Genomic DNA, 24,676 nt, shown 5'->3' with positions numbered 1-24,676 from the left:
GGGGCTGAAACGGAGTCTCTTGAAGAGCCTTCAGCACAATAGACAGGTCCCATGGAGCCACTGGAGGGACATAGGGAGGCTGAATATGTACTACGCCTTGAAGGAACGTGCATACATCAGGTATGAAGGCAATCTTACGTTGGAACCATATCGATAAGGCAGAGATGTGAACCTTGAGAGAGGCAAGTAGAAGGCCTAAGTCCAAACCTCAATGGAGAAAAGGCAAAATTCTGGAAGTTCTGAATTTAGAGAAAATCCTTTGGTCTTCAGGAGCGATGCTTCAAGAGCCACACCGTCAAAACCAGGTCTGGGAAAAGACAAGAGTCCTGCTGTAGCATGTCTTGTCGCTGAGGAAGCAGAAGGGGATGTTCTGCCGAGAGTCCATGTAGGTCTGAGAACCAGTGACGTCTCGGCAATGCTGGGGCGATCAGAATGTTTGAAATTCCGAAGAACCCTGGGCAGAAAAGACACCGGAGGGAATATGTAAGGCAGGTGAAAGGACCGCCAATGCATCCATGAACGCTGCCCGAGGATCCCTGGTTCGTGATCCGAAGACCGTAATCTTGTGATTGTGTCGAGACACCAATAATTCCACGTCTGGTAGACCCCATCTGTCTACCAGGAGTTGGAATACTTTGGGATGGAGACTCCACTCTCCGGAGTGAACGTCCTGGCAACTAAGGAAGTCCGCTTCCCAGTCTATGATGCCTGGAATGAATACCACTGATATGGTCGGTATATGATGATCCGCCCATTGAAGGATCCTGGACACTTCCAACATTGCCATCCGGCTTCGGGTACTGCCTTGATGGTTGATGTAGGCCACTGTGGTGGCATTGTCCGATTGTACTTGAACATGCCTATTCTGTACCAGTGGAAGAGCCAGAGACAGTGCATTGAACACTGCTCTCCATTCCAGAAGATTGATGTGAAGCAGGGATTCTTCGCTGGTCCAACGACCCGGAAAGGAGTGTTGCTCTGTCACCGCTCCCCAACCCTGAAGACTGGAGTCCATTGTAAGTAGGACCCAATTGGGGATCCAGAAGGATGGCCCATGCTCAAATGCTTGCCCTGTAGTCACCAGGACAGTGCCGAGCAAACCTATGTAGTCAGAGATCATCTGAGATCTGATACGATGAGGCAAGATCAAACGTTGTAGAGGGCGTGAGTGAAACGGAGTGTACTCTATCATGTCGAAATGTGACACCATCATACCAAGCACTTACATCGCTGAGTGAATTGACACTCTGCGACATTGAAGGAAGACTATAGTCTATCCTGTCCTGATCTTTCAGAACCTTGTCCGGAGAAAGAAATAGTCTTTGACTGTGAGTGTCCAGAAGTGCCCCTAGTTGTACCATGCTCTGAGATGGAACCAGGGAGGACTGTCTCAAATTTATTAGCCACCCGTGGGCTTGAAGGAAGGTTGCAGTAAATTGGAGAGGACTGAGAACTTCCCGTGAATTTGTCAAGATCAGAAGATTGTTCAGGTATGGCAGAATTCTGATCCCCTGGCGACGTAGGTAGGCCTTCATAACAGCTATGACCTTGGTGAAGATGCTAAGAGCTGTTGTCAGTCCAAATGGCAGATCCTGGAATTGGTAATGTAGGCTGCTAATAGCAAATCGCAGGAACTGCTGATGTGACTTGGCAATAGGAATGTGCACATATGCATCTTGTATGTCCAGGGATACCATATATAGTCTCCGAGTTCCATAGCGAGAACTATTGAACGCAAAGTTTCCATACGAAACTTCGATACTCTTACAAACTTGTTCAAAGATTTCAGGTTAAGCATAGGCCTGTGTGACCTGTTGGGCTTGGGTACCAAGAACAGGGTCAAGTAATAACCTCTGCCACTTTGGGACTGAGGAACCAGCACAATCACTACTGTATGAAGGATTGACACAACCACAGATTGCAGAGTTTGCGCTTTCAGCGGGTCCGATGGAAAGACCGTGGTGAAGAACTGGTGAGGGGGACGTCCCTTGAACGAGACAGTGTACCTGTGAGAGACAACTTCTAGCACCCAAGCATCTGAAGTGGTCGTGTGCCAGACCTGGGCGAAGTGCAGAAGCCAGCTTCCCACCCTAGAGTCCCCCAGGGGGAGGCCCAACCCGTCAGGCTGAAGGCTTTTCAGGCTTAAAGGCAGGCTGACGGGCTGCTTAGCCTTGGGCTTGGAGTTGCGAGACTGTCTAGGATATGACTGACCTCTCGCTTTTCCCTGAGGCTGAATGGAACAAAAAGTGGTTCTTGGCCTTCTAAGAAGGATTCGTAGCGGGAAGAAAAGCTGTCTTGGCAGCCGCCAGTTCAGACACTATTTTATTTAGTTCTTCCCCAAACAGAATGGCTCGAGTAAAGGGGAGGATTTTCAAGGGTTTCTTGGAATCTAAATCCACTTTCCACAGTCTCAACCACAGAATGCGACACGCCAGAATGGATGTAGCAAACTCTTTGGTGGCCAGAACTCCCACCTCAGATGATGCTTCTTGTATGTAATAAGAAGCTGTCAATGTGAGACAGGTATTGTCTGCCTTTGTCAGATATTTGCTCGGGTAGCTCATCCTCCAGCACCTGGACCCAGGCTTATATGGCTTTCGCAGCCCAAGAAGCAGCTATAGTGGGTGTATGAACAGCTCCTGTAAGGGAGTATATAAATTTCAGGCACCCTTCAATACGTTTATCAGTCAGTTCCTTCAGAGAGGTGACTGTAGTAACTGGCAGAGTGGATGACACCACGAGGCGGGCGTCATGAGAACCCACCGGCAGCGGATTTTCCCATTTGTTACACAGCTCTGCAGGGAGAGAATAACGAGCTAAAGCCTTTTTGGAGACGGGGAGCTTTTTGCCTGGGGTAGTCCAGGGTTTCCGTCTGATGTCCAATAAATGATCAGAATGGGGTAGTTCAGTTTTAACCACCTTATGGGGTAATCCTCATCTGCAACACAGGCATAGTGTCAGAGAGAATAGTAAGCTCCCCCTCCTCTTCAGATGAAACATCAGAGAGGATAGTGGATTGTGAGGAAGAAGTAGCCCGCTTGGAGGGATTAGAGACATGTGTGTGTCCTGAGGGAGCCTTATGTCTAGCCAGCGACTGATTAAGCTGCTGCAATTGATTAGACAAATTTTCCACCCACGGCGGGTTCATCATAGGGACAATTTGAGGGGGTAGTGCCACAGGCGGACCCAAGTAAAGATAAGAATGCTGCCCATGGGGGCTCCTGAGCAGGGGCAGGAGCAGCGGACTTACTGGGAGGTATATAATAAACAGTACAGAGACCGTCACGTAATATGTCCACATCAGCCACACCGGCTGAGCGCACTCTGCATGACATTAATACAGGGGCTTCAGCCTGTTTGCGGCCCTTTTTCTTAGACAATATGATAATGGAAACAACTAAACTTATACAGTACGATAAATGCAACGTAAACAATGCAGAAAACCTAATGCAAATAGTACAGAGTACAATGTGACACAGATGAATATACTTATATACTGTATGCATATAGATAAAATCTATTCTAACCCAAACCCACCTCAGCTCAGGGTATAGAATAATAGGGAGAAATATCTGAGATACACTGAAAGTGAAGCCAGACAGCAGGTCAGGGCACTCAGTCACACACAAATGCAGAGATTATATTACATTAATACTGCAATGGACCCTTATATCACAGCACAGCCTGGAGGATATAGCAGACAACTCATACAAAATTATCTGCAGGTAACACTATTCTCAACTAACACTGCTCTTATGAGACAGGTAGGATACTAAAGTGTTTGTAAAAAGCATTCCTATTCTGTCGTTTTTACAGGGAGACATTGTCCAGCAATCCCGGAGACCAGCTGCTGCTATGCTGTAAGATGGCTGCCCTGTGTCTCTTGTGAGGAAAGTGGGCGAGTGAGGCAGCTCAAGGGCGGGAATTCTGCTGTAGATGGCGCCCAAAGCCGGGGAAGGGGCTACAGGTCAAGCGATGCCTCACCCTAACATACAGCGCCGTCATGCTCAAGATGGAAAAATAAGATTTTACTTACCGATAAATCTATTTCTCGTAGTCCGTAGTGGATGCTGGGACTCCGTAAGGACCATGGGGAATAGCGGCTCCGCAGGAGACAGGGCACAAGAATAAAAGCTTTAGGATCAGGTGGTGTGCACTGGCTCCTCCCCCTATGACCCTCCTCCAAGCCTCAGTTAGGATACTGTGCCCGGACGAGCGTACATAATAAGGAAGGATATTGAATCCCGGGTAAGACTCATACCAGCCACACCAATCACACCGTACAACTTGTGATCTGAACCCAGTTAACAGTATGATAACAACGAAGGAGCCTCTGAAAAGATGGCTCACAACAAGAATAACCCGAATTTTGTAACAATAACTATATACAAGTATTGCAGACAATCCGCACTTGGGATGGGCGCCCAGCATCCACTACGGACTACGAGAAATAGATTTATCGGTAAATAAAATCTTATTTTCTCTGACGTCCTAGTGGATGCTGGGACTCCGTAAGGACCATGGGGATTATACCAAAGCTCCCAAACGGGTGGGAGAGTGCGGATGACTCTGCAGCACCGAATGAGAGAATTCCAGGTCCTCCTCAGCCAGGGTATCAAATTTGTAGAATTTAGCAAATGTGTTTGCTCCTGACCAAGTAGCTGCTCGGCAAAGTTGTAAAGCCGAGACCCCTCGGGCAGCCGCCCAAGATGAGCCCACTTTCCTTGTAGAATGGGCTTTAACAGATTTTGGCTGTGGCAGGCCTGCCACAGAATGTGCAAGCTGAATTGTATTACAAATCCAACGAGCAATCGTCTGCTTAGAAGCAGGAGCACCCAGCCTGTTGGGTGCATACAGGATAAACAGCGAGTCAGATTTTCTGACTCCAGCCGTCCTGGAAACATATATTTTCAGGGCCCTGACTACGTCAAGCAACTTGGAGTCCTCCAAGTCCCTGGTAGCCGCAGGTACCACAATAGGTTGGTTCATGTGAAACGCAGAAACCACCTTAGGGAGAAATTGAGGACGAGTCCTCAATTCTGCCCTGTCAGAATGAAAAATTAAGTAAGGGCTTTTATATGATAAAGCCGCCAATTCTGACACACGCCTGGCTGAAGCCAGGGCTAACAGCATCGTCACCTTCCATGTGAGATATTTTAAGTCCACAGTGGTGAGTGGTTCAAACCAATGTGACTTTAGGAAACTCAAAACAACCTTGAGATCCCAAGGTGCCACTGGAGGCACAAAAGGAGGCTGTATAAGCAGCACCCCTTTTACAAATGTCTGAACTTCAGGCACTGAAGCCAGTTCTTTCTGGAAGAAAATCGACAGGGCCGAAATTTGAACCTTAATGGACCCTAATTTTAGGCCCATAGACAGTCCTGTTTGCAGGAAATGGAGGAAACGACCCAGTTGAAATTCCTCTGTAGGGGCCTTCTTGGCCTCACACCACGCAACATATTTTCGCCAAATGCGGTGATAATGCTTTGCAGTTACATCCTTCCTGGCGTTGATCAGGGTAGGAATGACTTCATCTGGAATGCCTTTTTCCTTCAGGATCCGGCGTTCAACCGCCATGCCTTCAAACGCAGCCGCGGTAAGTCTTGGAACAGACAAGGCCCCTGCTGGAGCAGGTCCTTTCTTAGAGGTAGAGGCCACGGGTCTTCCGTGAGCATCTCTTGAAGTTCCGGGTACCAAGTCCTTCTTGGCCAATCCGGAACCACGAGTATAGTTCTTACTCCTCTCTTTCTTATGATTCTCAGTACTTTTGGTATGAGAGGCAGAGGAGGGAACACATACACTGACTGATACACCCACGGTGTTACCAGAGCGTCCACCGCTATCGCCTGAGGGTCCCTTGACCTGGCGCAATATCTGTCTAGTTTTTTGTTTAGACGGGACGCCATCATGTCCACCTTTGGTTTTTCCCAACGGTTTACAATCAGGTGGAAGACTTCTGGGTGAAGTCCCCACTCTCCCGGGTGAAGGTCGTGTCTGCTGAGGAAGTCTGCTTCCCAGTTGTCAACTCCCGGAATGAACACTGCCGACAGTGCTATCACATGATTTTCCGCCCAGCGAAGAATCCTTGCAGTTTCTGCCATTGCCCTCCTGCTTCTCGTGCCGCCCTGTCTGTTTACATGGGCGACTGACGTGATGTTGTCCGATTGGATCAATACCGCCTGACCCTGAAGCAGGGGTTTCGCTTGACTTAGGGCATTGTAAATGGCCCTTAGTTCCAGAATGTTTATATGAAGAGATGTTTCCATGCTTGACCACAAGCCCTGGAAATTTCTTCCCTGTGTGACTGCCCCCCAGCCTCTCAGGCTGGCATCCGTGGTCACCAGGATCCAATCCTGAATGCCAAATCTGCGGCCCTCTAGTAGATGAGCACTCTGCAGCCACCACAGAAGAGACACCCTTGTCCTTGGTGACAGGGTTATCCGCTGATGCATCTGAAGATGCGATCCGGACCATTTGTCCAGTAAATCCCACTGAAACGTTCTTGCATGGAATCTTCCGAATGGAATCGCTTCGTAAGAAGCCACCATTTTTCCCAGGACCCTCGTGCACTGATGCACTGACACCTGGCCTGGTTTTAGGAGGTTCCTGACTAGCTCGGATAACTCCCTGGCTTTCTCCTCCGGGAGAAACACCTTCTTCTGGACTGTGTCCAGAATCATTCCTAGGAACAGTAGACGTGTCGTTGGAATCAGCTGCGATTTTGGAATATTTAGGATCCACCCGTGCTGACGTAACACTACCTGGGATAGTGCTACTCCGACTTCTAACTGTTCCCTGGATCTTGCCCTTATCAGGAGATCGTCCAAGTAAGGGATAATTAATATGCCTTTTCTTCGAAGAAGAATCATCATTTCGGCCATTACCTTGGTAAAGACTCGAGGTGCCGTGGACAACCCAAACGGCAGCGTCTGAAACTGATAATGACAGTTTTGTACTACAAACCTGAGGTACCCTTGGTGAGAAGGGTAGATTGGGACGTGGAGATAAGCATCCTTGATGTCCAGGGACACCATATAATCCCCTTCTTCCAGGTTCGCTATCACTGCTCTGAGTGACTCCATCTTGAATTTGAACCTTTTTATGTAAGTGTTCAAGGATTTCAGATTTAAAATTGGTCTCACCGAGCCGTCCGGCTTCGGTACCACAAACAGTGTGGAATAATACCCCTTTCCCTGTTGTAGGAGGGGTACCTTGATTATCACCTGCTGGGAATACAGCTTGTGAATGGCTTCCAAAACTGCCTCCCTGTCGGAGGGAGACTTTGGTAGAGCAGACTTCAGGAACCGGCGAGGGGGAAACGCCTCGAATTCCAGTTTGTACCCCTGCGATACTACCTGTAGAATCCAGGGGTCCACTTGCGAGTGAGCCCACTGCGCGTTGAAATTCTTGAGACGGGCCCCCACCGTGTCTGTGTCTGCTTGTAAAGCCCCAGCGTCATGCTGAAGACTTGGCAGAAGCAGGGGAGGGCTTCTGCTCCTGGGAAGCGGCTGCATGGTGCAGTCTCTTTCCTCTTCCTCTGCCCCTGGGCAAAAATGAGTGGCCTTTTGCTCTCTTGTACTTATGGGAACGAAAGGACTGATTTTGAAAAGACGGTGTCTTTTTCTGCTGATGTGAAGTGACCTGGGGTAAAAAGGTGGACTTTCCAGCCGTTGCCGTGGCCACCAGGTCCGATAGACCAGCCCCAAATAACTCCTCCCCTTTATACGGCAATACTTCCATATGTCGTTTGGAATCCGCATCTCCTGACCACTGTCGCGTCCATAACGCTCTTCTAGCAGAAATGGACATAGCGCTTACTCTTGATGCCAGGGTGCAAATATCCCTTTGTGCATCACGCATATATAGCAATGCATCCTTCAAATGCGCTATAGTTAACAATATATTGTCCCTGTCCAGGGTATCAATATTTTCAGTCAGGGAATCCGACCACGCGACTCCAGCACTGCACATCCAGGCTGAGGCGATTGCTGGTCGCAGTATAACACCAGTATGTGTGTATATACTTTTTAGGATATTTTCCAGCCTTCTATCAGCTGGTTCTTTGAGGGTGGCCGTATCAGGAGACGGTAACGCTACTTGTTTAGATAAACGTGTGAGCGCTTTATCTACCCTAGGGGGTGTTTCCCAGCGCGCCCTAACCTCTGGCGGGAAAGGGTATAATGCCAATAATTTATTAGAAATTAGCAGTTTTTTGTCGGGGGAAACCCACGCTTTATCACACACCTCATTTAATTCGTCTGACTCAGGAAAAACTATTGGTAGTTTTTTCACCCCCCACATAATACCCTTCTTTGTGGTACTTGTAGTGTCAGAAATGTTCAATGCCTCCTTTATTGCCGTGATCATGTAATGTGTGGCCCTACTGGACATTACGTTTGTCTCCTCACCGTCGACACTAGACTCAGTATCTGTGTCTGGGTCTGTGTCGACCCACTGAGGTAACGGGCGTTTCAGGGCCCCTGACGGTGTCTGAGACGCCTGGACAGGCACTAACTGATTTGCCGGCTGTCTCATGTCGTCAACAGTTTTTTGCAAGTTGCTGACATTGTCACGTAATTCTTTAAAAACAATCATCCAGTCAGGTGTCGACACCCTAGGGGGTGACATCACTAACACAGGCAATTGCTCCGCCTCCACATCATTTTCTTCCTCAAACATGTCGACACACACGTACCGACACACAGCACACACACAGGGAATGCTCTGTTAGAGGACAGGACCCCACCAGCCCTTTGGAGAGACAGAGGGAGAGTTTGCCAGCACACACCAAAGCGCTATAATATGTATACAGGGATAACCTTGATAAGTGTTACTCCCTTTATAGCTGCTTATATAATTATTAGCTGCCAATAGTGCCCCCCCTTCTCTTTTTTACCCTGTTTCTGTAGTGCAGTCTGCAGGGGAGAGTCAGGGAGCCGTCCTTCCAGCGGAGCTGTGAGGGAAAAATGGCGCTTGTGTGCTGAGGAGATAGGCTCCGCCCCTTCACGACGTCCTTATCTCCCGCTCTTTTCTGTGAAAATGGCAGGGGTTAAATACATCCATATAGCCCAGGAGCTATATGTGATGTATTTCTTTATGCCAATCTAAGGTATGACTGTTATTATTGCGTCTCAGGGCGCTCCCCCCCCAGCGCCCCGCACCCTCAGTGACCGGAGTGTGAAGTGTGCTGAGAGCAATGGCGCACAGCTGCGGTGCTGTGCGCTACCTTAGTCTGAAGACAGGAACGTCTTCTGCCGCCGATTTCACCGGACCTCTTCACTCTTCTGGCTCTGTAAGGGGGCCGGCGGCGCGGCTCCGGTGACCCATCCAGGCTGAACCTGTGATCGTCCCTCTGGAGCTAATGTCCAGTAGCCTAAGAAGCCCAATCCACTCTGCACGCAGGTGAGTTCGCTTCTTCTCCCCTTAGTCCCTCGATGCAGTGAGCCTGTTGCCAGCAGGACTCACTGAAAATAAAAAACCTAAAATAAACTTTTATTCCAAGCAGCTCAGGAGAGCCACCTAGCCTGCACCCTTCTCGTTCGGGCACAAAAATCTAACTGAGGCTTGGAGGAGGGTCATAGGGGGAGGAGCCAGTGCACACCACCTGATCCTAAAGCTTTTATTCTTGTGCCCTGTCTCCTGCGGAGCCGCTATTCCCCATGGTCCTTACGGAGTCCCAGCATCCACTAGGACGTCAGAGAAAAGTCAATTTCTTGTAGAAAACAAAAGCTTTCAGGGCTGCGCAGTGCAGGCACCAACTACAAAACTGAGCTCACAGTGCCTGGAGGTGGGGTTATATAGGAGGGTCCCAATGCATCCTGGGACAGCTAAAGCTTTACCTGTTGGTGCCTGGATCCAGATCCATCTCTACACCCCGCTGTTTCACTGTGGAAACTCTATGTACTCTGCTGCAGAAAAAGCTGTTAATAGGGACATGCTACTAACCACCAGATATTAGTGTGACAAAAAAATTTCAACTCTTGCAGCAAATCGAAAAATCTGCAGGAATAGAGGAGGTCATAACCATTGGGGATTTTCATTATCCGGACATAAATTGAAACACCGAATCATATAAAAAAAGCTGGGGGAAATAGGTTCTTAAATATGCTAAAAGATCACCACCCGTCTCAAATTATCGAGGAACCAACTAGACTAGGACTATTCTGGATCTAGTAATAACTAATAATGTGGATATTATATCAAATACTAAAGTAGGGGAGACTCTGGGAAATAGCGATCATAATATGGTCACATTCGATATCAGCTTCCAAAAACAGCACTATAAAGGGTCTAACTAAGACTTTTATCTTTAGAAAAGCTAATTTCAACATGCTGAAACGAGCAATAAAGGACATTGATTGGGAAGTTGTGTTTCATGGTAAGAAATAGAATACGGCTGAAATGTGGGATGCTTTTAAAATTATGCTCGGTAAGTACACTCATATGTTCATTCCCATGGGCAGCAAACGCAGGAGTAATACAATCAAATCAATGTGGCTTAACAAGAAGATTAAGGAACAAATGGATAAAAAGAGGCATGTTTTTAAATCTGACGGGAAGGTGGGGTCATTTAGGTACTACAAAGGAATGTAACAAAAAATGCAAAAAAATAAAATCAGAGCAGCTAAAATAGAAAACGAAAAGCAAATTGCCAATGAAAGTAAAAGAAACCCTAAAAAGTTTTTTAAATATATAAAATGGTCAGAGGTTAAAAAAGGAGAATATAGGACCATTAAAGGGCTAGTTGGGTGACCTGATTAATGATGACAAAGATAAAGCAGATTTATTGAACACATTTTTTTTCCATCAGTGTTTACTAGAGAGGACCTGTTGGTTGGAGTAATGCACAATATAAGCTATGATCACATCCCGTTGCTAAGTACTTGGTTAAATGAGGAAGTAATCCAGGAGAGGCTAAGTAAAAATAAGAATTTACTCACCAGTAATTCTATTTCTCGTAGTCCGTAGTGGATGCTGGGAACTCCGTAAGGACCATGGGGAATAGACGGGCTCCGCAGGAGACTGGGCACTCTAAAAGAAAGATTAGGTACTATCTGGTGTGCACTGGCTCCTCCCTCTATGCCCCTCCTCCAGACCTCAGGGAAACTGTGCCCGGAAGAGCTGACATTACAAGGAAAGGATTTGGAATCCAGGGTAAGACTCATACCAGCCACACCAATCACACCGTACAACTTGTGATAACCATAACCAGTTATCAGTATGAACAATAACTGAGCCTCATTCAACGGATGGCTCATAACAATAACCCTTAAGTTAAGCAATAACTATATACATGTATTGCAGAGAGTCCGCACTTGGGACGGGCGCCCAGCATCCACTACGGACTACGAGAAATAGAATTACCGGTGAGTAAATTCTTATTTTCTCTGACGTCCTAGTGGATGCTAGGAACTCCATAAGGACCATGGGGATTATACCAAAGCCTCCAAACGGGCGGGAGAGTGCGGATGACTCTGCAGCACCGAATGGGCAAACACAAGGTCCTCCTTAGCCAGGGTATCAAACTTGTAGAATTTTGCAAAAGTGTTTGAACCCGACCAAGTAGCAGCTCGGCAAAGCTGTAATGCCGAGACCCCTCTTGCAGCCGCCCAAGAAGAACCCACCTTCCTTGTGGAGTGGGCTTTCACTCATTTCGGATGCGGCAATCCTGGCGCAGAATGAGTTTGCTGAATCGAGTTACAGATCCAGCGCGCAATAGTTTGCTTTGAAGCAGAAGCACCCAGCTTGTTGGGTGCATGCAGAATAAATAGCGATTCAGTTTTCCAGACTCCCGCCGTCCTGGCTACATAGATTTTGAAAGCCCTGACTACATCAAGTAACTTGGAGTCCTCCAAGTCCCGAGTAGCCGCAGGCACCACAATAGGTTGGTTCAAATGAAACGCTGATACCACCTTTGGGAGAAATTTGGGGACGAGTCCTCAATTCTGCCCTGTCCATATGGAAGATCAGATAAGGGCTTTTACATGACAAAGCCGACAATTCTGACACACGCCTAGCCGAAGCTAAGGCCAATAGCATGACCACTTTCCACGTGAGATATTTTAGCTCCACGGTCTTAAGTGGCTCAAACCAGTGGGATTTCAGGAAATCCAACACAACGTTAAGATCCCAAGGTGCCACTGGAGGCACAAAAGGGAGCTGAATATGCAGCACTCCCTTAACAAACGTCTGAACTTCAGGCAGTGAAGCCAATTCTTTTTTAAAGAAAATAGATAGGGCCGAAATCTGGACCTTTGTGGACCCCAATTTTAGGCCCATAGTCACCCCTGACTGTAGGAAGTGCAGAAATCGACCCAGCTGGAATTCCTCTCTTGGGGCCTTCCTAACCTCACACCAAGCAACATATTTCCGCCATATGCGGTGATAATGCTTTGCTGTCACATCCTTCCTAGCTTTTATCAGCGTAGGAATCACTTCATCTGGAATGCCCTTTTCCGTTAGGATCCGGCGTTCAACCGCCATGCCGTCAAACGCAGCCGCGGTAAGTCTTGGAACAGACACGGCCCCTGCTGTAACAGGTCCTGTCTGAGAGGCAGAGGCCATGGGTCCTCTGAGATCATTTCTTGTAGTTCTGGGTACCAATCCGGAACGATGAGTATTGTTCTTACTCCTCTCTTTCTTACTATCCTCAGTACCTTGGGTATGAGAGGAAGAGGAGGGAACACATAAACCGACTGGTACACCCACGGTGTCACTAGTGCGTCCACAGCTATCGCCTGAAGGTCCCTTGATCTGGCGCAATATTGTTTTAGCTTTTTGTTGAGGCGGGACGCCATCATGTCCACCTGCGGCAGTTCCCAACGATTTACAATCTGTGTGAAGACTTCTGGATGAAGTCCCCACTCTCCCGGGTGGAGGTCGTGCCTGCTGAGGAAATCTGCTTCCCAGTTGTCCACTCCCGGAATGAACACTGCCGACAGTGCTAGCACGTGATTCTCCGCACATCGAAGAATCCTTGTGGCTTCTGCCATCGCCATCCTGCTTCTTGTGCCGCCCTGGCGGTTTACATGGGCGACCGCCGTGATGTTGTCTGACTGAATCAGCACTGGTTGGTTTTGAAGCATGGGCTCTGCTTGACTCAGGGCGTTGTAAATGGCCCTTAGTTCCAGTATATTTATGTGTAGTGAAGTCTCCTGACTTGACCACTGTCCTTGGAAGTTTCTTCCCTGAGTGACTGCCCCCCATCCCCGGAGGCTTGCATCCGTGGTCACCAGGGCCCAGTCCTGTATGCCGAATCTGCGGCCCTCGAGAAGATGAGCACTCTGCAGCCACCACAGCAGAGACACCCTGGCCCTCGGGGACAGAGTGATCAACCGATGCATCTGAAGATGCGATCCGGACCATTTGTCTAACAGATCCCACTGAAAGATCCTTGCATGGAACCTGCCGAAGGGAATTGCTTCGTAAGAAGCCACCATCTTTCCCAGGACTCGCGTGCAGTGATGCACCTACACCTGTTTTGGTTTCAGGAGGTCCCTGACCAAAGATGACAATTCCTGGGCCTTCTCCACTGGGAGAAACACCTTCTTCTGTTCTGTGTCCAGAATCTTGCCCAGGAAAAGCAGACGCGTCGCAGGAATCAGCTGCGACTTTGGGATATTCAGAATCCAGCCGTGCTGTTGCAACATCTCCTGAGAGAGTGCTACACTGACCAACAACTGCTCTCTGGACCTCGCCTTTATAAGGAGATCGTCCAAGTACGGGATAATTATAACTCCCTTCTTCCGAAGGAGTATCATAATTTCGGCCATTACCTTGGTAAATTCTCTCTGTGCCGTGGACAGACCAAACGGCAACGTCTGGAATTGGTAATGACAATCCTGTACCACAAACCTGAGGTACTCCTGGTGAGGCGGGTAAATGGGGACATGCAAGTAAGCATCCTTGATGTCCAGCGACACCATAAAATCCCCCTCTTCCAGGCTTACAATAACCGCCCTGAGCGATTCCATTTTGAACTTGAACTTCCTTATATAAGTGTTCAAGGATTTTAAATTCAGAATGGGTCTCGCCGAACCGTCCGGTTTTGGTACCACAAACATTGTGGAATAGTAACCCCGTCCCTGTTGAAGGAGGGGAACCTTTATTATCACCTGCTGGAGGTACAGCTTGTGAATTGCCGCCAGTACTACCTCCCTTTCCCTGGGAGCAGCTGGCAATGCTGATTTGAGGTAACGGCGATGGGGAGTCGCCTCGAACTCCAGCTTGTATCCCTGAGATACAATTTGTACAGCCCAGAGATCCACCTGTGAGCGAACCCACTGGTTGCTGAAGTTTCGGAGACGCGCCCCCACCGCACCTGGCTCCGCCTGTGGAGCTCCAGCGTCATGCGGTGGACTTAGTGGAAGCAGGGGAGGATTTTTGTTCCTGGGAACTGGCTGCCTGGTGCAGCTTCTTTCCTCTACCCCTGCCTCTGGCCAGAAAGGATGTGCCTCTGACCCGCTTGCCTTTTTGAGGCCGAAAGGACTGCATTTGATAATACGGTGCTTTCTTAGGCTGTGAGGGAACCTGAGGTAAAAAAGTCGACTTCCCAGCTGTTGCTGTGGATACGAGGTCCGAGAGACCGTCCCCAAACAATTCCTCACCCTTATAAGGCAACACCTCCATGTGTTTTTTAGAATCAGCATCTCCTGTCCACTGCCGAGTCCATAATACTCTCCTGGCAGAAATGGACATTGCATTAATTCTAGATGCCAGCAGGCAAATGTCCCTCTGTGCATCCCGCATATATAAGACGTCTTTTATATGTTCTATGGTTAGCAAAATAGTATCCCTGTCGAGGGAATCAATGTTGTCGGACAGGGTATCAGTCCATGCTGCTGCAGCACTACACATCCAGGCTGAAGCAATAGCAGGTCTCAATATAGTACCCGAGTGTGTATGCACAGACTTCAGGATAGCTTCCTGCTTTCTATCCGCAGGCTCCTTTAGGGCGGCCGTATCCTGAGACGGCAGTGCCACCCTTTTTGATAAGCGTGTAAGCGCCTTGTCCACCCTAGGGGATGTTTCCCAACGTAACCTGTCCGTTAGCGGGAAAGGGTACGCCAACAGTAACCTCTTAGAAATCACTAGTTTTTTTATCAGGGGAACTCCACGCTTCTTCACACAATTTAATTCATCAGATGGGGGAAAAGTCACTGGCTGCTTTTTCTCCCCAAACATAATACCCCTCTTGGTGGTAACCGGGTTAACGTCAGAAATGTGCAATACATCTTTCATTGCAGTAATCATGCATCGGATGGCTTTTGTAGACTGTACATTTGTCTCATCCTCATCTACACTGGAGTCAGACTCCGTGTCGACATCTGTGTCTACCATCTGAGCTACCGGGCGTTTATGAGCCTCTAACGGCTTCCGAGTCGCCTGGGCAGGCGCGGGCTGAGACCCCGGCTGTCCCAAGGCTGCTGCGTCATCGAACCTTTTATGTAAGGAGTTGACACTGTCGGTTAAGACCTTCCACATATCCATCCAATCAGGTGTCGGCCCCGTCGGGGGCGACACCACACTTATCTGCCCCTGCTCCGCCTCCACGTAACCCTCCTCATCAAACATGTCGACACAGCCGTACCGACACACCGCACACACACAGGGAATGCTCTGACTGAGGACAGGACCCCACAAAGTCCTTTGGGGAGACAGAGAGAGAGTATGCCAGCACACACCACAGCACTATATAACACAGGGATTTACACTATAAAAAGTGATTTACCCAATAGCTGCTTAAATATATTATTTGAGCCTAAATTTATGTGCCCCCCTCTCTTTTTTACCCTTCTTGTATCAGGATACTGCAGGGGAGAACCTGGGGAGCTGCTTCCAGCGGAGCTGTGAAGGAAAAATGGCGCTGGTGTGCTGAGGAAGAAGGCCCCGCCCCCTCAGCGCCGGGCTTCTGTCCCGCGTTTTATGTACTTTAATGGCGGGGTTTTTTACACATCTACAGTTATGAGACTGTATTATGCGTATTTTTGCCAAATGGTATTATAATTGCTGCACAGGGTGCCCCCCCCCAGCGCCCTGCACCCTACAGTGACCGGAGTGTGTGGTGTGCTGTGGGAGCAATGGCGCACAGCTGTGGTGCTGTGCGCTACCTTAATGAAGACAGGAGTCTTCAGCCTCCGATTTCATCGCTTCTCTTCTGTCTTCTGGCTCTGCAAGGGGGACAGCGGCGCGGCTCCGGGAACGGACGATCGAGGTCAGGCCCTGTGTTCGAACCCTCTGGAGCTAATGGTGTCCAGGAGCCTAAGAAGCACAAGCTAGCTGCAAGCAGGTAGGTTTGCTTCTCTCCCCTCAGTCCCACGTAGCAGTGAGTCTGTTGCCAGCAGATCTCACTGAAAATAAAAAACCTAAGAAATACTTTCTTTTCTAGCAAGCTCAGGAGTGCCCACTAGGAGCACCCAGCTCTGGCCGGGCACAGATTCTAACTGAGGTCTGTAGGAGGGGCATAGTGCACACCAGATAGTACCTAATCTTTCTTTTAGAGTGCCCAGTCTCCTGCGGAGCCAGTCTATTCCCCATGGTCCTTACAGAGTTTCCAGCTAGGACGTCAGAGAAATTAAAATTAATAAATCTCCTGGTCCGGATGGACTTCACCCAAGGGTTCTTATGGAGCTTAACTCAGAACTAGCAAGGCCTTTATATTTGATATTTTATGATTCAATTACATCAGTCATGATACCGAAGGACTGGCGCATAGCAGGGGAACTAAAACTCATCCTGGTAACTATAGACCAGTAAGTTTGACATCTATAGTGGGGAAAAATAAGATTTTACTTACCGATAAATCTATTTCTCGTAGTCCGTAGTGGATGCTGGGACTCCGTAAGGACCATGGGGAATAGCGGCTCCGCAGGAGACAGGGCACAATAATAAAAGCTTAAGGATCAGGTGGTGTGCACTGGCTCCTCCCCCTATGACCCTCCTCCAAGCCTCAGTTAGGATACTGTGCCCGGACGAGAGTACACAATAAGGAAGGATTTATGAATCCCGGGTAAGACTCATACCAGCCACACCAATCACACCGTACAACTCGTGATCTGAACCCAGTTAACAGTATGATAAATACAAAGGAGCCTCTGAAAAGATGGCTCACAACAATAATAACCCGAATTTTTGTAACAATAACTATATACAAGTATTGCAGACAATCCGCACTAGGGATGGGCGCCCAGCATCCACTACGGACTACGAGAAATAGATTTATCGGTAAGTAAAATCTTATTTTCTCTGACGTCCTAGTGGATGCTGGGACTCCGTAAGGACCATGGGGATTATACCAAAGCTCCCAAACGGGCGGGAGAGTGCGGATGACTCTGCAGCACCGAATGAGAGAACTCCAGGTCCTCCTCAGCCAGGGTATCAAATTTGTAAAATTTAGCAAACGTGTTTGCCCCTGACCAAGTAGCTGCTCGGCAAAGTTGTAAAGCAGAGACCCCTCGGGCAGCCGCCCAAGATGAGCCCACTTTCCTTGTGGAATGGGCTTTTACTGATTTTGGCTGTGGCAATCCTGCCACAGAATGTGCAAGCTGAATTGTACTACAAATCCAAGGAGCAATTGTCTGCTTTGAAGCAGGAGCACGCAGCTTGTTGGGTGCATACAGGATAAACAGCGAGTCAGATTTTCTGACTCCAGCCGTCCTGGAAACATATATTTTCAAGGCCCTGACAACGTCAAGCAACTTAGAGTCCTCTAAGTCCCTGGTAGCCGCAGGTACCACAATAGGTTGGTTCATGTGAAATGCAGAAACCACCTTAGGTAGAAATTGAGGACGAGTCCTCAATTCCGCCCTGTCAGAATGAAAAATTAAGTAAGGGCTTTTATATGATAAAGCCGCCAATTCTGACACACGCCTGGCTGAAGCCAAGGCTAACAGCATCGACACCTTCCATGTGAGATATTTTAAGTCCACAGTGGAAAGTGGTTCAAACCAATGTGACTTTAGAAAACTCAACACAACATTGAGATCCCAAGGTGCCACTGGAGGCACAAAAGGAGGCTGTATGTGCAGCACCCCTTTTACAAATGTCTGAACTTCAGGTACTGAAGCCAGTTCTTTTTGGAAGAAAATCGACAGGGCCGAAATTTGAACCTTAATGGACCCTAATTTTAGGCCCATAGACAGTCCTGTTTGCAGGAAATGAAGGAAACGACCCAGTTGAAATTCCTCTGTAGGGGCCTTCTTGGCCTCACACCACGCAACATATTTACGCCAAATGCGGTGATAATGTTTTGCGGTTACGTCCTTCCTGGCTTTGACCAGAGTAGGGATGACTTCTTCTGGAATGCCTTTTTCCCTCAGGATCCGGCGTTCAACCGCCATGCCGTCAAACGCAGTCGCGGTAAGTCTTGGAACAGACAAGGCCCCTGCAGTAGCAGGTCCTTTCTTAGAGGTAGAGGCCACGGTTCGTCCGTGAGCATCTCTTGAAGTTCCGGGTACCAAGTCCTTCTTGGCCAATCCGGAACCACGAGTATAGTTCTTACTCCTCTCCTTCTTAAGATTCTCAGTACTTTTGGTATGAGAGGCAGAGGAGGGAACACATACACTGACTGGTACACCCACGGCGTTACCAGAGCGTCCACTGCTATTGCCTGAGGGTCCCTTGACCTGGCGCAATATCTGTCCAGTTTTTTGTTTAGACGTGACACCATCATGTCCACCTTTGGTTTTTCCCAACGGTTTACAATCAGGTGGAAGACTTCTGGGTGAAGTCCCCACTCTCCCGGGTGAAGGTCGTGTCTGCTGAGGAAGTCTGCTTCCCAGTTGTCCACTCCCGGAATGAACACTGCTGACAGTGCTATCACATGATTTTCCGCCCAGCGAAGAATCCTTGCAGCTTCTGCCATTGCCCTCCTGCTTCTCGTGCCGCCCTGTCTGTTTACGTGGGCGACTGACGTGATGTTGTCCGATTGGATCAACACCGCCTGACCCTGAAGCAGAGGTTTTGCTTGACTTAGGGCATTGTAAATGGCCCTTAGTTCCAGAATGTTTATATGAAGAGATGTTTCCATGCTTGACCACAAGCCCTGGAAATTCCTTCCCTGTGTGACTGCTCCCCAGCCTCTCAGGCTGGCATCCGTGGTTACCAGGATCCAATCCTGAATGCCAAATCTGCGGCCCTCTAGTAGATGAGCACTCTGCAGCCACCACAGGAGAGACACCCTTGTCCTTGGCGACAGGGTTATCCGCTGATGCATCTGAAGATGCGAACCGGACCATTTGTCCAGTAGATCCCACTGAAATGTTCTTGCATGGAATCTTCCGAATGGAATCGCTTCGTAAGAAGCCACCATTTTTCCCAGGACCCTCGTGCACTGATGCACTGAGACCTGGCCTGGTTTTAGGAGGTTCCTGACTAGCTCGGATAACTCCCTGGCCTTCTCCTCTGGGAGAAACACCTTCTTCTGGACTGTGTCCAGAATCATTCCTAGGAACAGTAGACGTGTCGTTGGAATCAGCTGCGATTTTGGAATATTTAGAATCCACCCGTGCTGACGTAACACTACCTGAGATAGTGCCACTCCGACTTCTAACTGTTCCCTGGCCCTTGCCCTTATCAGGAGATCGTCCAAGTAAGGGATAATTAAGATGCCTTTTCTTCGTAGAAGAATCATCATTTCGGCCATTACCTTGGTAAAGACCCGAGGTGCCGTGGACAATCCAAACGGCAGCGTCTGAAACTGATAATGACAGTTTTGTACTACAAACCTGAGGTACCCTTGGTGAGAAGGGTAGATTGGGACGTGGAGATAAGCATCTTTGATGTCCAGAGACACCATATAGTCCCCTTCTTCCAGGTTCGCTATCACTGCTCTGAGTGACTCCATCTTGAATTTGAACCTTTTTATGTAAGTGTTCAAGGATTTTAAATTTAAAATTGGTCTCACCGAGCCGTCCGGCTTCGGTACTACGAACAGCGTGGAATAATACCCCTTTCCCTGTTGTAAGAGGGGTACCTTGATTATCACCTGCTGGGAATACAGCTTGTGAATGGCTTCCAAAACTGCCTCCTTGTCGGAGGGAGACTTTGGTAAAGCAGACTTCAGGAACCGATGAGGGGGAAACGCCTCGAATTCCAGTTTGTACCCCTGCGATACTACCTGTAGAATCCAGGGATCCACTTGCGAGTGAGCCCACTGCGCGTTGAAATTCTTGAGACGGGCCCCCACCATGTCTGAGTCTGCTTGTAAAGCCCCAGCGTCATGCTGAAGACTTGGCAGAAGCAGGGGAGGGCTTCTGCTCCTGGGAAGCGGCTGCATGGTGCAGTCTTTTTCCTCTTCCTCTGCCCCTGGGCAGAAAGGAGTGGCCTTTTGCTCGCTTGTACTTATGGGAACGAAAGGACTGAGTTTGAAAAGACTGTGTCTTTTTCTGCTGATGTGAAGTGACCTGGGGTAAAAAGGTGGATTTCCCAGCCGTTGCCGTGGCCACCAGGTCCGATAGACCAGCCCCAAATAACTCCTCCCCTTTATACGGCAATACTTCCATGTGCCGTTTGGAATCCGCATCCCCTGACCACTGTCGCGTCCATAGCGCTCTTCTTGCAGAGATGGACATAGCACTTACTCTTGATACCAGGGTGCAAATATCCCTCTGTGCATCACGCATATATAGCAATGCATCCTTTAAATGTTCTATGGTTAACAAAATATTGTCCCTATCCAGGGTATCAATATTCTCAGTCAGGGAATCCGCCCATGCGACTCCAGCACTGCACATCCAGGCTGAGGCGATTGCTGGTCGCAGTATAACACCAGTATGTGTGTATATACTTTTTAGGATATTTTCCAGCCTCCTATCAGCTGGTTCTTTGAGGGTGGCCGTATCCGGGGACGGTAACGCTACTTGTTTAGATAAACGTGTGAGCGCCTTATCTACCCTAGGGGGTGTTTCCCACCGCGCCCTAACCTCTGGCGGGAAAGGATATAGTGCTAATAATTTATTAGAAATTAGCTGTTTTTTATCGGGGGAAACCCACGCTTTATCACACACCTCATTAATTTCATCTGACTCAGGAAAAACTATTGGCAGTTTTTTCACACCCCACATAATACCCTTCTTTGTGGTACTTGTAGTGTCAGAAAGGTTCAATGCCTCTTTCATTGCCGTGATCATGTAACGTGTGGCCCTACTGGACATTACGTTTGTCTCGTCACCGTCGACACTAGACTCAGTATCTGTGTCTGGGTCTGTGTCGACCCACTGAGGTAACGGCCGTTTTAGGGGCCCTGACGGTGTCTGAGACGCCTGAACAGGCACTAATTGATTTGCCGGCTGTCTCATGTCGTCAACAGTTTTTTGCAAAGTGCTGACATTATCACTTAATTGTTTAAAAACAATCATCCAGTCAGGTGTCGACTCCCTAGGGGATGACATCACTAACACAGGCAACTGCTCCGCCTCCACATCATTTTCCTCCTCATACATGTCGACACACGCGTACCGACACACAACACACACACCGGGAATGCTCTGATAGAGGACAGGACCCCACTTAGCCCTTTGGAGAGACAGAGGGAGAGTCTGCCAGCACACACCCAGCGCTATATATATATATAGGGATAACCTTATATAAGTGTTATTCCCTTATAGCTGCTGTTTTATATAGTTATTTGCTGCCAAAATGCCCCCCCTTCTCTTTTTTACCCTGATTCTGAAGCAGGACTGCAGGGGAGAGTCAGGGAGCCGTCCTTCCAGCGGAGCTGTGAGGGAAAATGGCGCTTGTGTGCTGAGGAGATAGGCTCCGCCCCTTCACGACGTCCTTATCTCCCGCTTTTTCTGTGTAAAATGGCAGGGGTTAAAATACATCCATATAGCCCAGGAGCTATATGTGATGTATTCTTTTCGCCACCTAAGGTATAATATTGTTTTATTGCGTCTCAGGGCGCTCCCCCCCTAGCGCCCTGCACCCTCAGTGACCGGAGTGTGAAGTGTGCTGAGAGCAATGGCGCACAGCTCGGTGCTGTGCGCTACCTTAGTCTGAAGACAGGATGTCTTCTGCCGCCGATTTCACCGGACCTCTTCGTCTCTTCTGGCTCTGTAAGGGGGACGGCGGCGCGGCTCCGGTGACCCATCCAGGCTGTACCTGTGATCGTCCCTCTGGAGCCAATGTCCAGTAGCCTAAGAAGCCCAATCCACTCTGCACGCAGGTGAGTTCGCTTCTTCTCCCCTTAGTCCCACGATGCAGTGAGCCTGTTGCCAGCAGGACTCACTGAAAATAAAAAAACCTAAACTAAACTTTTATTCTAAGCAGCTCAGGAGAGCCACCTAGATTGCACCCTTCTCGGCCGGGCACAAAAATCTAACTGAGGCTTGGAGGAGGGTCATAGGGGGAGGAGCCAGTGCACACCACCTGATCCTTAAGCTTTTATTATTGTGCCCTGTCTCCTGCGGAGCCGCTATTCCCCATGGTCCTTACGGAGTCCCAGCATCCACTAGGACGTCAGAGAAATACTGGATGGTATAATAAGGGATAGCATACAGGAGTACTTGGATACCTCCAAGGTTATTAATATGAACCAACATGGTTTTGTGAGGAACAGGTCATGTCAAACTAACTTAATTACCTTCTATGAGAAAGTGAGCAATAATATTGATCAGAGTAAAACAGTGGATGTGATCTATTTGGATTTTGCTAAAGCCTTTGACACACTGCTACACACGAGACTGATTTTCAAATTAAGAGAGCTTGGGGTAGGAAACACTATTTGTACTTGGATAAGTAATTGGCTGAACAACAGGGAACAGCGAGTGGTGGTTAATGGGATGTTTTCCGACTGGGCCCCAGTACTCCGTGGAATACTGCAAGGTTCAGTACTCGGACCACTACTGTTTAATATATTTATTAATGACCGTGGAGTGGGAATGGAAAGCACAGTGTCAATTTTTGCAGATTACACTAAACTGTGTAGAATAATACATTTTGACAAGGATGTTGAGTCTCTACTTAAACTGGAAGTTTGGACAGACTGACAGAGAATGAGATTCAATAAAGAAATATGTAAAGTTATACACCTCGGGATTAAAAACAATCAGGCAACCTACAAATTAACTGGGGAAGTTTTAGGGGAAACAGTAGTTGAAAAAGACTTGGGGGTGCTCACTGATAACAGACTTAGCATACCATATGAAGGAAAGGTTTCTTCACATTAAGGGAAGTAAAGATTTGGAATTCTCTGCCACAGAAGGTAGTAATGGTGGACTCAGTGGGGGATAGTCAATTGGGGATCCGGTCTCTAGGTCTACACTATCTAGGTCGACAGGGTCTCTAGGTCGACATGAGTTTTTCATGATTTTTTTCTTTTTTTTAACCTTTTCATACTTAACGATCAACGTGGACTACGATTGGAACGGTAATCTGTGCCAAGCAAAGCGAGGCACCTCGCCCGAAGCATGGTGAGCGAAGCGAGCCATGCGAGGGGACACTGTGCACTAATTGGGGTTCCCGGTCACTCTACGAAAAAAACGACACCAAAAAAACATTAAAAAACTAATGTCGACCTTTTGACCTGTCGACCTAGACCAGGGGTAGCCAACCCTGGTCCTCGAGAGCTACCAACACTGCACGTTTTCCAGGTCTCCTCACAGAGTCCACCTGTGTATCTTTTAAAGTGTGACAGTTAGTAATAACTGCACATGTGCACCTTCCAGGTGAGCTGGAAAATGTGAACTGTTGGTAGGTCTTGAGGACCACGGTTGGCTACCACTGACCTAGACCATGTCGACCTAAAGACCCTGTCAACCAATAGTGGTCGACATAGACACTGTCGACCTAGTTACTATCTACCTTCCATACCACACCCATTCGATTGTTTGAAAAGTCGGTTGGGTGCCTGTTTTTTCCTGTCTATTAGGAAAAAACAGACAACCAACCTACTTTTCAAACAATTGAATACCACCCAGTTAATATGTATAAGAATGGATTAGATAAATTCCTAGCTGAAAGAAATATCCAAGGATATAGTATTTAAAGGAATAGAATGTTAAAAAAAAGCATAAATTATAGCTGTTATTTAGACTTACAAACATAACCTGGGTCATTATAGTTAAACTAGTTACATACAGAGTAGCGTAGGAATTATAACACAGGTTGCCCAGTTTTTATTAGTGGGACCACGCTGCAAGAATTGAAGCGACGGACGTTTTTTAGAAATGGATCCGGAATCAATTACTATTTAAATGAAGCTAATAAAGGTTTTCCCAATAAAGAGGAGACCTCAGATCATGGATGCTATCCTTGAGAAAGGGCTGTAAGCCTGAAACGCGTGGGAAGCGAGAGACCGAATAGTCAAGCAAAGTGTGACCTCACTGCATCACGTCGGCGGGCGAATTAACGAATGGGCACCAAGAGATCCAGCCGGAGGGAGAGAAGCAAATCACATAAGGTAGGCAATGATAGTGATTTCTTAACACCGCACTATTAAGAAAGTGTGTGAGGAGCGTGTAGGCAAATCTCTCAAGTAGCTTGGAGAGACATAGGAGCTGAGAGATGGGATGGCAGTTTGAGGATGAGTTTGGGCCAGAATTTTGGTTTTTCAGAAAGGGAGTAATTCACTGCATGCTTGAACAGTGATAGAAAGTTCCCAGTATAGAGGGAGAGATTACAGATCTTAGATAAAGTTGGGATGATCACAGGAGACAGAGATGTACTGATTTGGGAGGGG

At 48.1% G+C, this 24,676-nt stretch overlaps 1 protein-coding gene across 9 annotated transcripts in view; it reads right to left on the bottom strand.

The window, feature by feature from the left end:
- LOC134983108 (oocyte zinc finger protein XlCOF6-like) overlaps positions 1-24,676 on the bottom strand; it is a 426,740-nt gene that overhangs the window by 9,493 nt on the left and 392,571 nt on the right. The window lies entirely within an intron of this gene.

Source organism: Pseudophryne corroboree (genome assembly GCF_028390025.1).
Source record: "Pseudophryne corroboree isolate aPseCor3 chromosome 3 unlocalized genomic scaffold, aPseCor3.hap2 SUPER_3_unloc_1, whole genome shotgun sequence".
Classification (NCBI taxonomy): Eukaryota; Metazoa; Chordata; class Amphibia; order Anura; family Myobatrachidae; genus Pseudophryne; species Pseudophryne corroboree.
Note: the sequence above shows the minus strand (reverse complement) of the source record. Positions and strands in the feature narration are given on the sequence as shown.